The following is a 16,455-nucleotide window of genomic DNA, read 5'->3' as shown; positions in this document are numbered from 1 at the left end:
AGGTGTGAAATTCAAGCTACTGTACGGAGAAGCTTCAGAATATTTTTTTCTTGGAGGATCATTGCCATTTTTTGATGGAGAATAGGTTAAGAATGCAATACAAAAGTTTGTCCAACAAAAATGAGCCAACAAACAGAAGGGGACTCTTCTTCTAATACTTCTTATAATAAAGCTCACAGAGAGACTTTGCTAGTGAAAACTTTTCCAATGTTCCAAAGGAAAATGCTTGAGAGAGAGAGAGAGAAAGAGAGAGAAAAAACACAAGAATTGACAAAAAGAATCTGGAATACCTTGGACTTGAACCAGAGTCTGGGGTTGGGGAGAAGTAGATGGACAAGAAGACCAGCAACACTGAAATTAGTGAATACATGTGGGACTGTAAAGCATAGATCACATTTGTGAAATATGGATTTACAAAAATAGTGGAAGTACTAGACTTTTGTTGACTTTAATAAACTTGTGGGGAACTGAAAAGCATATACACCACTTCATGTCATTAATGTTTGGAAGGATACCAAAAAGAATGAAAAAAGTAACTAAGTAAACAATTTTTGTTCTTAACATTATTTGTATAAAATACTTTATGATACAAATTGCATGTTATATAGTAAGACATTTTCAGTTACTATGTGTAATAAAGATACTAAATTAAACACGTCTTTTTTCTTTTTTTAATTTTAAGAAATGTACATATTACAATGTAAATATAGAAGAAAGATGGGGAAAAAGCTTGTTTAAGTTAGTATAGTGTAACCTTGCATTGGTGAGGTGGGAGATGGTGTAAACAAGTGCACAGATTATAATATATGTAGCGTTTATATATTTTCTCTTATTTTTGCATAGGTGAATGCCTGGATTAAGGGCCTTGGCTTAATCTAATAACAACGTGTGTGTGTAAGCAAGTAAATAAGAGAATACTGAATGCAATTAAATATTTTCCTTTAGAAAATAAATGTTCAGTGTGAGTTCAGAAGTCTGCAGCTGAGGGCAGCTGAACATTTTGTTTTTATGTTTCCGTGGAGACAAACTGACTGCAAGGGTAGGCAATAAAAGCCAGAGCTCTTTATTAAGGCTAAAAGTTAATGTCTTCTAAATGCATGCAAGCTGTTTTTTTACATCTGGGAAGGTAATAAAGATAAGACAAAAACAGACATAAATTATTGTAAGTAGGAGCACATGCTGCAACATGCATATTAGCATGGATTACCTTAATTTTAGGTTAGGTAATACCTGTGTGTGCAACTGTTGATTTGAGACAATTGTTGCTATCAGGGGTTTAAACGTCATTATTTGAAGATATTCATAGTGTTGTGTGTTTATTTTAAGTCAACAGGAGATAATGGGTGTATTTTTGAGGGTTTTTATTAAAATAAAAAGTCTCATAAAATGTGACATTTGTTCAAATGGAGATGACAAGAAACAACTGTATAAACGATCAACCTTCTGAACATTATTGGGTGCATGTAACACTAATAACCAATTTCTTCTGGCGCAAAAATGAACTAAAATCATGTGCAAAACACCAGCAGAGATGACACACACACAATTTAATGAAAATAGGCAAGTTCATCCCACAATACAATCAGGGACTCCATCAGATCAAAATTCCACTACAACTCCCTGCAGGACTTAAATACAAAATCTCATAGGCAATCCATCCAATTAAGATGGAAGACATGAATCCAGTAGTAAGAATTATTCCCCAAGGTACAATGACTGGGCTAAACTAGACAGAAATTATATTTCACAGGAACTTTTACATTTAAGTGAATGCTTCTACATGTATCCAATAACTATTGCAGATCATGCTCCAAAAACAGGTAAGATAAAAATGCAGGATAATGATGTAAAAAGGAGACAGTGGCACTTCCCCACTTACCTGTTAAAAGAGAAGAATTTAAGGAATGGGTAGTGGAAATTATTCCAGAGTAGAGATATTAGGGAAGACAGACATGTATTCAGAAGTGTGTGGGATAAAGTGAAAGTGGAGTTTAAAAATATGATAGAAATAAAAGAAAAAGAGATATGCTTAAAAAGTAACGTGAATTATTTAGAGGTGCTTAGAATGGTTAAATTATTGCAGAATAAGGGGAATCTCACAGAACAAGAAGAGATACAACTGCAGGGTAATAAAGAGAAAATAAGGGAGCATCCAGATAATATGCATGAGTTTAGAAAGTTGCTCTTAAGCAACTGTTTTCTGATAATAACTTTAGAGCACAATAACTTGTAGCACAACCAGTCTATAACAAGAAAAATAACCAGTACTTCTAGAGATATTAGAGATCTTTCAAAAATTTTATGAACATTTGTATAAAGCAGACAAATGTGGAAATCAAGAAAGAATGGAAATGGAGATATTTATGGAAGACTTAAGTATGCCAAGGTTAGCTGAGGCTCAACAATTAACAATTAAGTTAGGAAGAGATGAGATAAAAACAGTGATATACAATCAATCGGCAGGAAGGTCTGCTGCAATAGATGGTCTTCCTATGGATGTTTGAAAGCTAGGAGAGAAGAAAGTGATAAAGATATGGAAGGTTTTACCACACATCTTAGCATGTTTAACCTTTCTTTTAGGTTAACTCAAGTCAGTGAGTGTGGCTGTCAGTTTGGGACTTTTGTTCCTATTAGGATGGCAAAACGTCAATATTTGAAGATGTACATATTTTTGTGTGTTGGCATTTGGTTAATAGGTTTAGGGAGGTATTGGGGTGTGTGTTTTTTTTTTTTTTTTTGAGGGCTTGTGACATAAGCTCAAATGGATATGAGAAGAAACAACTGTATAAAAGTTCAACCTGTCAAACATTGTATTCATGCAACACAAAAGTTGGAACTAGACATTTAACAAAAAAGGTGTTATATGTAAAAGGTGGGAATAATAACTTCTTAATGCAATGATGCTTTCTGTAATGTATTTAAATGTCAACAGTCTCACAGATAAATACAAAAAGAAAGAGCAGTGAACTATATTAAAAATGTAGACTGAAATAGCTATGTTACAGGAGACACACTTAGGAATACCTGAATATGTGAATTTGATACAGAAAGGTTTTCAGGATGGATATTCAAATACCTGAGACAAAGGAAATGAGAAGTACTTATATTAATTGCAAGAGGAGCTCCAATAGTGATAGAAAAGGATAAAAAAGATAATAATGGCAGATTTGTAATGCTAAGAGGCTACTGGCAAGGGAGGAGGATTACACTGCCATGTATTTATATTCCACCTAAAATTGCTATAATGGACCATATGAAAATTCTGGGAGAAGTAATTATTTTTCAGCAAGTAATATTACTTGTAGGTGGGGACTGGAATGTGATTTGCAGCAGTGAATATGTGTCTGGAAGGCCCAGAAGGGAAAGTATAACAAAGGAGGGAAGATTTTTGAAGAAATTTATGAAAATATTTGGCATGGAAGATGTAAATGAATTCAGTAATAGGAGTTCAGAATGAATTTATATATTATTCCCCAAGATATAAAAACTGGGCTAGGCAGAATTTACATTTCACAATGTGTTAACTGAAGGTCTTGATACGCACCCAATAACTATTTCAGATCATGGGCTAATAATAACTAAAATAAAAACACAGGGTAATGAAATAAAAATGAGATATTGGCTCTTTCCCACCTATCTGTTGAAAGGAGAGGAATTTAAGGAATGGGTAGTGGAAATTATTCAGGAGTTATTAGAGAAGACAGAAATTTCTTCTGAAAATATAGATAGGTAGTGGGATAAAATTAAGGTGGAGTTTAAAAATAGGGTGGAAATAAAAGAAAGGGCGCTATGGTTAAGAAGTAACAATAATTATTTAGATGGACTGACAAATGTTAAAGTATTGCAGAATAGGGGGAATCTCACAGAACTAGAACAGGATCAACTGCAGAATATTAGGCAGAAAATAAAGGATTACCTTGATAATATGCCCAGGTTTAGAAAGATTCTCTTAAGGAACTGTTTTTTTTTTTTTTTTTTTTTTTTATAATAACAGCAGAGCACAAAATCTTTTAGCACAATGACTAAGGCAGCAGAAAGCAGAAAGGACTTTTGCCATACTTAGGAAGCCTATAACAAGGAAGGCAACAAGAGATCATGTAGAGGTATTAGAAAGATTTTGGAAATTCTATGAAAGTCTGTATAATGCATAGAAATATGGAAATCAAGAAAATATACAAATGGAAATGTTTATGGAAGAATTAAATATGCCAAGGTTAGAGGTAGATGAGGCTCAATTACTAATGGTTAGGATAGGAGGTGATGAGATAAAAATTGTGATGTATAACCAATCTACAGGAAAGTCCCCAGGAATACATGGTATTCCTGTGGAAGTTTGGAAGCTAGGAGGGAAAAGACTGATAAAGATCTGGAAGGTTTTGTTTAACAGTATTTTAAGAGGAGAAGAAATACCAATATCCTGGAAGAAAGCAGTGATAGCTGTAATACCTAAAGAAGGTAAAGATCCATTAAACCCAGCTTCATACAGGCCAATTTCAATACTAAACCATGATTACAAAGTGTTCAAGTGTACAATGGCTAAAAGAATAACAAACGTAATGCCAACATTGATAGATATGGATCAATGTGGTTTTGTGGAGGGGTAGCAAACATTTGACAACATTAACAGAACAGTGATGATCCAGAGGAAAGCAGAATATAAAAAGATACCATTGTTGTTGTTGGTGGGTCTTAATGCACAGAAAGCATTTGACAGAGTAAGCTAGGACTTTTTGAGCAGGGCAATGGAAGCATTTGCATTTCCTGAAAAATAAGGTTTATTAGGAGGATATATGGGGGGATCAGAGGTGAAAATCAATGTGGGTGGGGTCCTCTCTGATAATTTCTGCTTGAGCAGAGGAACCAGGCAGGGGTGTCCACTTTTCCCCTTTATTTGCATTATATTTAGAACCACTGGCAAAACAATTGAGGGACTCAGAAATTCAAGGATATAATTGGTATGGTAGTCAAGAAAAGCTGGCTGTATTTGCAGATGATAATATGTTATACTTGAGAAAACCAGAAGGAGACATTGCAGAGTTGTGTAACATTTTGAGACCATTTCAAATCTTTTCAGGATACAAAATTAATAAAGCTAAAACAAAGGCAATAGTGGTATATTATGTGGCAACACATGAACTGGTTCACCAATATCCATATTTATGGGGACATGATAAAATTAAATATTCAGGAGTATGAATTAAAATTATTCTGGTGTGGCAGCTAAGGATATGTGGAAAGAGACTAAAAAGATAATACAAAAACTGAGAAAATGGAACCTTTGTTATATGGGTATGGATAATAAGATACAAGCATTCAAAATGTTTTTAGTCCCTTTAGTCTTATACATAGATCAGGCATATGTTTATCAACCAGAGGAGAAGTTGTGGACAGAAATTAATAAAGAGCTAAAGGAATTTTTTGGGAGGGGAATATGGCAAGAATCTAGTGGGATAAGCTGATTCTTCCAGTAGAACAGGGCGGATTGGGATAATCCAATTTGAAGGGTATTTCAAAGCTACACAGTTAAGGCTCCTATACATAGCACAAGCAGAAAACTATAATTCAAAGTGGAAAGGGACTATGTTGAAACAGGGAGAAGCTCAAGAAACAGGGACAGACTGGGATTTTGGATGCAGTCCTTTAAGGAGAACAACAATATTCATACAGAGTATTATATCCATAAAGCAACAAAAAGTATTCTAAGAACTAAGCCAGCATGTTAATGAAGAAAGAAGATTTTGCTGATAGGGATGACTGCAATTAGGAATATAGACAATAGGCAAGAGGGGTTTGGAATTTATTGAAGAAAACTGGCAAAGGAACCAAAGTATTTGGGGCAAATAACTACTGAGGGAAAGGTAATAGAATGGGAAGAGGCCAAGAATTTATTTAGAATGCAGGTTAGAGATTGTCTTCCCTATCAGAGACTGATATCAGAGTATAGGCAATGAGAAAGAAATAGGGGGTCCTAAACGAAAGACCAGCATTGTTAGAGTTGTTGATAGAATCTAGAAAAGAAAACAGGAATAATTAGTAGAGAAAATAAAATATTGCATGATAACTACAAGAATCAATCAGAGGAGGTTAGAAAGGATTGGGAAGAGATATTGGCTAAGCAATTAATAAAGAAACAATGGAATGATATATGTATGTCTCCCAAATATGCAACAAAAATTAGAAGATTTAGGATATTTGTTTGGAAATGTTTACATAGATATTTTTATACCCCAAGTAGACCCCAGAGAATTTTTTCTCAGGTAGACAGCAAATGTTGGAGGTGTGATAGGGAAGAAAGAAGTACTTGGGAACATATTTTCTGGCAGTGTGGTGGGTTGGTAGACTTTCAAGATTCCCTGTGGGATGCACTGTCAGAGATGGTTGTTGGGCAGAATGGTGTGACAGGGGATATAATTTTTCTGAGCTATGATATAGAATCGGAATTGCCTAGACATGGTAAGGTCACGCTGTGTCTTATTATCATGGCTGTCAAAAAAGCAATTAGTAGAAAATGGAAATCAAAATCTAATCCAACTATATTAGAAGTAGTGCATATAGTAACAGAGATAAAACAACTGGAATTGAGATTTTTAGAAAATGGTAGGAACAAACTACATAGGAAACAAATGGAATTATGGTAACAATATATGCAGGAGACAAATGAGGTTTAAAAGAAGGCAGGACTTAAATGAGCTATGTAATGTTTGACTGAAAATGATTGGGTAGATTATAAGATATATATGTTATCTATGTAATGCTTTCAATTTTAAAAGGCATTTGATAGAGCAAATCTCATTTAATTCAGGATAAATAAGTGCATTTGTTTGAATTTGCCACTTTAATTCCCTTTCTTCCAGCTTCAATTCCCAAGCACCACCTCTTATATTCTTGGTAACTTATTCAAGAATAGTAAACTGGAAATTATGTGACTGAAATTCAGCTATGTGTCTAGCCAAGGCATTAGTACTAGCATTCTTACTTATGCTATATAAGTGCTTATATATACACTGCTTGAACCGACATTCCATCTTGCCCAGATAAAAGGCTATCATTTGGATATCATTTTAAATAACAATTTTTTTATGTTCAAGGGTGAATATGTTTTACAAAAATCAGGAGTTGCAATGGGGTCCCCATGTGGGGGAAGCTTTGCTAATGCCTTCATGGCATTTTGGGAAAGAACATTCTTATTTCCTTATCAACTTTTTCAAGATAAAGTGGCTTGGTATATAAGATACTAAGATGATATGTTCTTTATTCTTAAGGATGAAGAAAATGTAGCAACCAAGTTAATTGAAGTCATGAACAAGTTACCAAGAATATAAGAGGTGGTGTTTGGGAATTGAAGCTGGAAGAACGGGAATTAAAGTGGCAAATTCAAACAAATGCACATCTTTATCCTGGATTAAATGAGATTTACTCTATCAAATGCCTTTTAAAATTGAAAGCATTAGATAGATAACATATAGGGTTTAATAAAATTGTATACTTAATTTGTTATATGTATTTTAGGTATATTATGGTTTTTATGGCTGGATTCTTATGAAATTGTGCTTATCTAATTTAATTTAATTTAACGTAATTTAATGTAATATTTGATTTAATCAATTATTGAATTAATTATGTTATTACTGAATTAATAAATTTGTTATGTGAACTATAAAATAGTTGATTCTTGGGAAATGTAATGTCTGAAGAAGTGAATATTATTGGTGTGTACGAAAGCGCTAACATTAAATCATGTGTGGATTTTACTTTTCAGCCTCATTCTTTGGGTTTATCAGTTGAAGTTTGTGTTTATTTTTTGAAGTTAGGAGTATTGATGGTGAATGGTACAGCTGAAGTTTGTGTTTATTTTTGTGAAGTTTGGAGTATTGATGGCGAATTGTAATGATCCACTTTCCCAGTCTATGTTTACGCAAGCATCCATTTCTAGCGGTCTAGGAGGTTCTACTACAGAGGAGAATGCCATTGGGGCCCTGACTACACTCATTCAACAGTTAACGAACCATGTGGAAGACCTGTCAAATAGAATTTCGGAACAGGACAGGATTATTAGGCTTGGACCACCTAATAATCGTAACAAACTGCCTACATTCTCCGAGGCAGTAAGAGCTTCATCCTCTATTGCCACGTCTGGTACGACTGCAGTAAGTGGTGACCTTTCTAACCAGCCAAGACATTCGAACTCTAACAATCAAGATGTGCCTATAGTGGTTAACAGGTCATCCATTCCATCTTTAGCGGATTTTATCAAAATGCCATCTAATTTAGGATCTGTTGTACTACGTAATAGTGATGAAAGTGAGTCAAGTACAGTTGTCAAGAACATCGTGTCTAATTTAAAGGATTTTGACAATAAACTCTTAAAATACAAGAAATTGCAGACAGAAATACCTTATTTTAGGGACTGTATTAAACTAAAATTGGTCCCTAAAGGTTTGAGACAATGGAAATACCCTTTGGGTCTCATCAAAACTTCTGATTTCCACTTGCATCTAATAGACAGGGACTTGAGTTCCTGGAACTATTAATAGTTAATTACGATAAACAAATGAGAGAACTGTAAGTCCATTTAGAAACATTGGATAATGAAATCAAAATGGATCCTGAATTTTGCAGATACGAGTACGATTTTCAAAGAATTTTTTCTAGCATTGACTCACTCATTTTGAAAATCACTGATACAAAGACACGTAAATTGCGTAGGGATAATCTAGACTATGAGCAAAATAAAGTATATCCTGATCCTCCTGAAATTGTGAATAGACTTCCTTCTAATGCAGCAGTTACCATGGTAACAGTAAATCAGGTTGAGTCACATCCTGATGACATCATCGATTCTGAGTCGGAGACAAACGACCACTTTCAAGTTGTCCAGCACAGTGAACGTATTAAGGTTAACCAACAATGCCTGTGTGAAGGGGACTGTAATATAATAAATGCAAACCAGTTTAATGGCCAACGAAATAACAACCGGCAGGATTTTCGCCAGGTGGTCAACAACAACAACAACAACCAGGGAATTTACAAGAACCAGCATACCAACCAACAGAAGAAGAACACCTGCTGCAAGAGGTAGTTCTAGAGACTACTGCTAATACATTGACTATACATGAAAGTGATCAAGGGGACTTTAAAGTTTATAATTTTAGCTCAGTACAAGTTTCACAGCCATTGATTAACTTTTTGGCTAAAGGTTTCCATTTTGTTCCTACTTGTAAAGCTAACATTGCTAAGACAATGCGCAATCTTAAACTCTATATTCGTAAACTTAATTTGAATGTGCTTTTGGGGGGTAATAACCCTATTATGAACAATGAAAGAGTTTCCAGTGTTTTTAACTCCCCTTTACAGGGTACCTTGGCACTATTTGAGAAAATTAATGAAATACAGTTTAGATCTGTGATTAACAATCAGAATACTTCTCAGGGTCAAAGCCAAAACATTACCCGAGCAGAGAGAGAATTTCTAATGGATTTAAAAGTCCATAATATCCGAGTTATGCAACGGGATAAAGGGGGAGGTATTATCTTTATGAATCAAATGAAATATAAGAGAATGTATGCTATGCTGACAAGCACTAATTATGAGAAAATATTACTGAATGAACTGAATCAGGCATATGCACGTATCAGATCACATCTCAGTGATCTTTTCATAGCTGCCATGATTTCAATTGATACATACCAATATTTGAGCATGTCAGCACCATATATTCCAGTTATCTTTGGAACATCAAAAATCCATAAGAATTTAAACGACCCCCCCCCCCTTTCGACCTATTATTGATGGACGTAAATCCATTACTTATGCTTGTGCTAAATGGGTGGATTCAAGGTTAAAAGTACCCCTACAGACAGAGAAACAAATATGTTGAGATTCTTGGGCCTTCCTGGATAATCTTAATAGTTTACCATATGATCCCTCTTATAATTTTCTTACTGTAGATATAAAATATCTCTACACAATCATACCCCAAGATGTAGGTTTGGAATGGGTGCGTGAGTTCATTCTTGTGAAACATGTTGATGGATAAGATATTGATCTTATAATCACGTTGTTGGATATCATTTTAAATAATTTTTTTATGTTCAAGGGTGAATATTTTTACAAAAATCAGGAGTTGCAATGGGGTCCCCATGTGGGGGAAGCTTTGCTAATGCTTTCATGGCATTTTGGGAAAGAACATTCTTATTTCCTAATCAACTTTTTCAAGATAAAGTGGCTTGGTATACAAGATACCAAGACGATATGTTCTTTATTCTCAAGGATGAAGAAAATGTAGCAACCAAGTTGGCTGAAGTCATGACTAGCTTCACTAACTTTTTGGCATTTACTTATCAATTTAATAGCAAGACAATCGATTTCTTGGACATCAAACTTTATAAAGACCAACAATATAATAGATGTGGATCACAAATATATAGGAAGCCCACATACTCCAACTGTTTTTTACATTTTTCTAGCAATCACCCTTATTACCAAAATAGAGTGGTAGTTAAGGGGTAGTTGGTTAGGGCATCCAAAATGATCTATAGTGAACATGAATTCCTTAGGGAATGTGATCTTTTAAAAAATATGTTCATTAATAGAGCATATCTGGTTAGGCTTCTTGATAATTTAATTTTGGAAGTTAAAGCAAAGAGAAGGTCAGGTCACTTCAAGCCCATTTTATTTAAGGGCTATGTCATAGATGGATCTCCCTCTCCTTGTTTAGTAGATATTAGAGGGTTTGAGGATTCTATGGATAGGAATTTGTTATCAGTTTTCTAACAGATTATTCTATTAATGCTGTGGATCTTAAAAACATTTTAGTGAACAATTGGGAACTCATTCTAGAGGATCACTCTTTAACAACTGTAATAGGAACAAGACCCCTAGTCACTTATAGAAGAGGGCTTAATTTAAAGGCCCTATTAGAAGCTTCAAGAACTACTTATAATCACCTTTGGGGCATGCATAAATGCGGACAATGTCACTTTTGTAAGTATATATTAACAGGAACATATGTTCACATTAGGGGGACTAAATATAATATAAAAGGGAAATTCAGTTGTGACAGCCAAGGTGTGGTCTATCTGGCTTCCTGCCGCCAATGCCCAGCCTTTTCTCTGGGCAAGACAGAACATCGGTTCCAGCAGCGTATATATATGAGCACTTATATATCATAAGTAAGAATGCTAGTACTAATGCCTTGGTTAGACACATAGCTGAATTTCAGTCACATAATTTACAGTTTACTATTCTTGAACAAGTTACCAAGAATATAAGAGGTGGTGCTTGGGAACTGAAGCTGGAAGAATGGGAATTAAAGTGGCAAATTCAAACAAATGCACATATTTATCCTGGATTACATGAGATTTGCTCTATCAAATGCCTTTTAAAATTGAAAGTATTAGATAGATAACATATAGGATTTAATAAAATTGTATATTTAATTTGTTATATGTATTTTAGGTATATTATGCTTTTTATGGTTGGATTCTAATGAAATAGTGCTTATCTATTTAATTTAATTTAAATTAATTTAATGTAATATTTGATTTAATCAATTATTGAATTAATTATGTTATTACTGAATTAATCAATTTGGTATGTGAACTATAAAATAGTTGATTCTTGGGAAATGTAATGTCTGAAGATGTGCATATTATTGGTGTGTATGAAAGCACTAACATTAAATCATGTGTGGATTTTACTTTTCAGCCTCATTCTTTGGGTTTATCAGTTGAAGTTTGTGTTTATTTTTGTTAATATATGTAAAGTATAATGTTTGTTAATGTTAATTTAATACAATTTGATTACATTTGTATAAATGCATATTTGCCTATGTCACAAGTAATTATTCAATAAAGATGTTAAAAAAAAGATCTGGAAGGTTTTATTTAACAGTATTTTAAAAAGATGGGAAGCACCAGCATCCTGGAAGAAAAATGTGGTGGCTGTAAAGATCCATCAGATACAGCTTCACATAAGCTTATTTCAATTATAAACCATGATTATAATGTGTTTCTGTCTATAATACCTAAAAGAATGTCAAAGTGTTGCTAAAATTGATAGATATGGATCAATGTGGTTTTGTGGAGGGGAGCTAAACATTTGACAACATTAACAGAACAATGATGATCCAGAGGGAAGCAGAATGTAAGAAAATACTACTACTGTTTGTTGGTCTTGATGTAGAGAAAGCATTCAACAGAGTGAGCTGTGATTTTATGAGTAGGGCAATGGAAGCATCTCCATTCCCTGATATAATAATAAGGTTAATTAGGGGGACAGATGAGGAATCTGAGACAAAAATTAAAGTGGGAGGGTTCCTTTCTAGTCAGTTATGTCTGAACAGAGGAACCGGGCAGGAACATTCTCTTTCACCTTTGGTATGTTCTTTATATTTAGAGCCATTGCCAAATAAAATAAGGGGCTCAGACATTCAAGGAAATAATTGGTATGGTAATCAAGAAATGTTGTTTTTATTTGCAGACAATATTATTTTGTACTTGATAAAGCTAGAAAAGGACATTTTGTTGTTATAGAACATCTTGTGAAAGTTTCATGTCTTTTTGGGATATAAAATTAATGAAGATAAAAACAAAGACTATAGCTGTAAACTATGTACATTCACATGAATTGGTCCAGCAAAAGCTATATTAATGGGGACACAATAAAATTAAATATTTAGGAGCATGGATTAAGGATGCCATTATGGCAGCTAAGGATATCTGGGAAGATATTAAACAAAAGAGAATACAAAAACTGAAAAACTGGAAGTTCCTGTTTAAGTATATGGATAGCAAGGTACAAGCAGCAAAATGTTTTTATCCCCTTTAGTTTTATATACAGATCAGGCATATTTTAATCAAGTAGAGGAGAAGTTGTGGACAATAATTAATAAAGTAATGAAGGAATTTATCTGGGAGGGAAAGAGGGCAAGGGTGAAGCAGGATAAGTTAATCTTATCAAAAGGACAAGGTGTTCTAGGATTACCTGATCTGAAGGGATATTTTAGAGCTACACAGTTAATGTTCATACACATAATACACGCAGAAAGCTATAATACAAACTGGAAAAAGATGATGATGAAAAGGAGGAAATTCAAGAAATGAGAGAGTGAGATTCTGAATGCAGATCCTTAAGGAGAGTGACAGCAGTATAAAGAATATTATATTCATAAAGTAGCAGAAAGTATTCTAAGAACTAAGAAAACACAAGAATGGAGAAAAGAGATTTTGCCAATAAGGATTAGGGGTACAGACAACAGGTAAGAGGGTATGGACTTTATTGAAGGAAACTGGCAAAGGAACCAAGGTTTTGGGAGCAAATAACTAGAGAAAGAAAGGTAATAGAATGAGAAGAGGCCCAGAAGATATTTGCACTGCAGGCTAGAGACTGCCTTTGTTATCAGGGCTTGAAATCACAATTGTAGACAAAGAGAAAGGGATAGGGGAATCCTAAGTGAAATACCTGCACTGGTAGAACTTTTTGTTGAATCTAGAACAGAAGCTACTTTTTAAAAAAGGGGGTAATTAGTAGGGCATATAAAATATTGCACAATGAATAAAGGAATCAATTAAAGGAAATTAGAAAAGATTGGGAAGAGAGATTGGATAAGCAATTCACAAGGAAACAATGTGAGGACATATGAATGGGTCCCAAGTATGCAACAAAGTCTAAAAGATTTAGGATTTTAGTTTGGCAGTGTTTGCATAGGTATTTTTTCCTTAGGTAGATTGCAAATGTTGGTGGTGTGATTGGAAAAAAGCAGTAACTGGGAACATATGTTTTGGGAGTGTAATGAGTTTTCAGACTTCAAAAATTCCCTGCAGAGTACTCTATCAGAAAAAAATTTTGTTAAGCAAATGGATGTAATTAAGGAAATCCTTTTCTTTTTTGAGCTGGAAATACAAGACACAGTAAGGCCCAAGTTTAATTCAGGTGGCTGCCAAAAAAAAAAAATTACTAGAAAATGGAAATCAAAGTCTAAACTAAGTGTAGTTAAAGTTTTGAGTATTGTAACAAGAGATAAAATAACCTGAAGTGGTACCTTTACAAAAGGATAGTAGCAAATTATGTAGGAAAGTGTAAATTTGTGGGAACAATACATGCAGAATCATGTTTTGAAGGAGGAAAGGCAGGAACTGAGCAATTTATTTTATGTTGGACTGGTGATAGACAGTTGTACAAAAGGTATGTGATGTAGAATGCTTGTAACTAGGAACATGTCAATATGATTTGCTTTCTTTTATATAAATGCATGTTGCCTATGTCTCAAGTGATAACTCATTAAAGGTGTTAAAAAAAGGAGGAGAAACTTTTTTGGACAAACCAGATTTCTCTCATTCTAAGAATACCCTTTCTGGTTCTTCTTCCTTGCTAAGAGCTTCAGATGGATGCTTCTGACCTGGCATGTGGTGCCTTTTCCAAGTTTCAAGGGATTTGGTTCATACAGAGATTAAAGACAATATAAATATAAAGTAAATGAGAGGCCTGATGCTCGTTCATTGGGTCTTAAATGATTTTTAGACTCTAGGCCCCCCCTTAGAGTATTAAAAGATAATGGTATATAAAAAATCTTGGTGGCATGGGAGACTGCTATTCAACACAACCTTGTTCTTCATGCAGTTTACATTCCTTCAGATAAGAACACAGTGACATTCACGTTGAGCAGATCCAGGGCAGACCCTCATCAATGTATGTTAAACAGGGAAATATTTTACCCTTCAGTGGGGTACAGCACAGATAGATGTTTTTACTCCAACCACAACAGACAACCAAAACTGTTCTATTTCAGGGATCCCTGCCCTCAAGCATGAAAGACGGATGTGATTTCTTTTCCTTGGAAGGCAAGGCCCTTTATTGCTCCCTCCAACACCTCTGTTTGCCAAGAGTCCTTCACACAATTATAAAGGACAAGCCAAAAATCTTGCAGGTGACTCCCTTTTGACCCACACTGCACTGGTTCCCCTTTCTTTTCCATTTGGCCAGGGACAATCACAAGATACCTCACAAGATGGATCTTCTTACATAGAACAAGGACTCTCTCATTCAACTCATCAGCAAACTCTACAATTAACTCTTTGGGTGACAGCGTTTTGATACTGTTCAGACAACACTTTTCTGTGGACATACTCCAGCTTTTATGGGAGGACTTGAAAACCATCTGCCCAAAAGTCTTATGTTTCAAAATGGAACAGATTTTCTTTGTGGTGCAAAAAATAAGAACCAATACACTTTTCTAATGGGGATCCCTACTAGTCTCTCTCATTTGTATGAGTTGCTCAGCTCTTTTCTGAGATACACTGATGGGACAGCTCATTTTCAGCCATATCTTCTTGTCCTACTATAGATCCACCCCTTTCAAAGTTTTTGAATGGAGTCCTACATATTTGACCACCAAGGAAGCCTGTTTCTCCTCCTTGAAGCCTGAACCATGTTCTGGAAAAACTGACTCCAGCTCTCTTTGAGTCAGCTGTCAGTTCTTCTTTGAAACTTTGTACTTGGAAAACTGTTATGTTAGTAGCCCTTGCTTCTGCCAAGAGAATTTCAGAGCTACAAACTTTGATAGTGGCCCCACCCATTCTTGTTTTCTATAAGGATAGGGTTACTCTTACAACTAATACTTCATGCCCAAGGTGGTTAATGAATTATCCCTAAACCAATCCATCAATCTTCCTTTCTTCTTTCCTTCTCCTCAAAACAGAGAGGAAATCATTTTTCATTATTTGGATGTACATAGACAGCTCAGATTTTACCTTGATACGACTAAGGATATCAGATAATCAGACTAGCTCTGTGTAGCCTTTCAAGAAAACACACTGGGGTTACCTGTTTCTAAGCGAACTGTCCTGGATTTCCAAAGTTATTTCTTTTTGTTACCATTTTCATGAGAAAGCTTCCTATCTCTGTCAAGGTTCATTCCACTAGGGTTATAGCTTTTTCTGGAGCCTTTTCAAGGGGGTTGAACTCTTGAATTATCCTTGAGGCAGCTACATGGACTTCAGTTCAAACGTTTATTAAGCAATACAAGTTTATGTGTTTTCGAGATCCAGCACAGGTTTTAGTAGGTCAATCCTTCAAGGCTTGTTGGACTGTGGTTTTGTCCCTTCTTCTTCCTCCCTTTCTTCTGATCAGCTTTGGAACTCTTCCATCAGTCAATAATAGTGAAACAGTAATCTTAGAAGTACATAGTATAGTTGTGTAAGATGTTACCATAACAGCAGATGTCCTACTGATCACTGTTACAGTATTACAGTTCACCCTCCTTCACCCTTGTTGGGTTTGTTTGCATTTCCTGGCTGAAGTTCTCTCTGCAGAACATATGCATATGTAAGTAGTTACCTCTTATTCTGCTTCAGATTTTGGGAATGGGCAAGTTCTGAGGTAATTTTACTTGTACATCCATTATGTATTTCCTACCTTTGGGATTAGGTCTTATGTCAGATGTATGGCACAAGAAAG

The sequence above is a fragment of the Protopterus annectens genome, chromosome 3.part0 (assembly GCF_019279795.1).
Source record: "Protopterus annectens isolate FY-2018-M chromosome 3.part0, PAN1.0, whole genome shotgun sequence".
NCBI classification, from domain to species: Eukaryota; Metazoa; Chordata; order Ceratodontiformes; family Protopteridae; genus Protopterus; species Protopterus annectens.
Note: the sequence above shows the minus strand (reverse complement) of the source record.